This window comes from Brachyhypopomus gauderio, chromosome 18 (assembly GCF_052324685.1).
Source record: "Brachyhypopomus gauderio isolate BG-103 chromosome 18, BGAUD_0.2, whole genome shotgun sequence".
Classification (NCBI taxonomy): domain Eukaryota; kingdom Metazoa; phylum Chordata; class Actinopteri; order Gymnotiformes; family Hypopomidae; genus Brachyhypopomus; species Brachyhypopomus gauderio.
This window is the reverse complement of record NC_135228.1, coordinates 13,901,521-13,903,979: the sequence shown is the minus strand read 5'-3', so window position 1 is coordinate 13,903,979 and position 2,459 is coordinate 13,901,521.

The following is a 2,459-nucleotide window of genomic DNA, read 5'->3' as shown; positions in this document are numbered from 1 at the left end:
GTCCCTACTATCTCTAACAGTCCCTCCCACCACTCATAGTCCCTCCCACCTCTCACAGTCCCTCCCACCACTCATTATCCCTCCCACCTCTCACAGTCCCTCCCACCACTCATTGTCCCTCTCATAGTCCTTCCCTTCCACCCACCTCACCCTTATCCATCTTAGTGAAAAGATCTTAAAAAGCAAAGACTGTCAACCAACTGGACAAGGCAGGACAGAAAATCGAGAACATGTGACGAACTGATATGCAGCCATGCAGTGTACCATTTTCCCCTAAAGCCTTGAACTGCAAACATGTATTCTGCTATCCATCCATCCATCCATCCATTATCTACCGCTTATCCGGAGCCGGGTCACGGAGGTAGCAGTCTAAGCAGGGAAACCCAAACCTCCCTCTCCCCAGACACCTCAGTCAGCTCCTCGGGTGGAACACCGAGACGTTCCCAGGCAAGTCGAGAGACATAGTCTCGCCAACATGTCCTGGGTCTTCCTCAGGGCCTCCTCCCAGGGGGACATGCCTGGAACACCTCCCTAGAAAGGCGTCCAGGGGGCATCCGAAACAGGTGCCCAAGCCACCTCAACTGACTCCTCTCGATGTGGAGGAGCAGCGGTTCTACTCCGAGCTCCTCCCGAGTGACCGTGCTTCTCACCCTATCTCTAAGGGTGCGCCCAGCCACTCTGCGGAGGAAACTCATTTCGGCCGCTTGTATCCGCGATCTCGTTCTTTCGGTCATTACCCAAAGCTCATGACCATAGGTGAGAGTAGGAACGTAAATCGACCGGTAAATCGAGAGCTTCGCCTTTTGGCTCAGCTCCTTCTTCACCACAACGGACCAGTACAGCGACCGCATTACTGCGGAAGCTGCACCAATCCGTCTGTCGATCTCACGCTCCATTCTTCCCTCACTCATGAACAAGATCCCGAGATACTTAAACTCCTCCACTTGAGGCAGGACTTCTCCACCCACCTGAAGGGAGCAAGCTACCCTTTTCCGGTTGAGAACCATGGCCACAGACTTAGAGGTGCTGATTCTCATCCCAGCTGCTTCGCACTCGGCTGCAAACCACCCCAATGCACGCTGAAGGTCCTGGACTGAAGCTGCCAACAGAACAACATCATCTGCAAATAGCAGAGATGAAATCCTGTGGCCTCCAAACAGGACTCCCTCTGGCCCTTGGCTGCACCTTGAGATCCTGTCCATAAAAATTATGAACAGGACCGGTGACAAGGGGCAGCCCTGACGGAGTCCAACATGCACCGGAAACAGGTCCGACTTACTGCCGGCCATGCGAACCAAACTCCTGCACTGATCATACAGAGACCGGACAGCCCTTAGTAGAGGACCCCCGATTCCATACTCCTGGAGCAGCCCCCACAGAATACCACGAGGGACACGATCGAATGCCTTCTCCCATGAATGCATACTCCCATGAACCCTCGAGCACCCTATGAAGGGTATATAGCTGGTTCAGTGTTCCACGGCCAGGACGAAAACCGCATTGTTCCTCTTGGATCCGAGGTTCGACTATCAGCCGAACTCTCCTTTCCAGTACCCTAGAGTAGACCTTACCAGGAAGGCTAAGAAGTGTGATACCCCGATAATTGGGGCACACTCTCCGGTCCCCTTTTTTAAAAAGCGGAACCACCACCCCAGTCTGCCACTCCAGAGGAACTGTCCCAGATTGCCATGCGTTGTTGCAGAGGCGTGTCAACCAAGACAACCCCACCACATCCAGAGACTTAAGATACTCAGGACGAATCTCATCCACTCCCGCTGCCTTGCCACTGGGGAGTTTGCAAACCACCTCAGTGACTTCGGCTTGGGTAATGGACAGGTCCACCACTGAGTCGTCAGTCTCCGCTTCCTCCATGGAAGACATGACCGAGGGATTTATGAGATCCTCAAAGTATTCCTTCCACCGTGCGACAATATCCTGTATTCTGCTAGTAATCACAAAATCCAGGACTGGAGGTCCAGAACTCCACACCTCTGGTCTAAGGGATTGATATGGTTGAGAAGTACAGAGAGAATAGAAACCCAGAGAGTCATCTAATTTTACAGACCTCATATTATTAAAAGTGTGTTTGCGTCAGAGACACATTCCCATCAAATTTGTTCTGAATACACCCAGTAGCCTTGCAGAAAATGTGTTCATCATACAGAATTTATACATACAGGGCAACATTTCTATGGACAATTGTTCTGCCAAAATCAGAATTCCTTATAATAACAATGTAATATATCTCACCATTTCTTATAATGACAATGCCTTTGTTTCACCAAGAGAAAAAAAAGCACAATGCCTTGTATTTTCTATTAAAATATTTTTCTATTAATAACTATCTCTGTTAAACCCAACATATGCATGATTATTTAACCAATATATTAACAAAACAGAAATAAAATAGAAAACAACAACCCTAACAGAGAGAACTGCAGTTGATAACATCCCTCTAA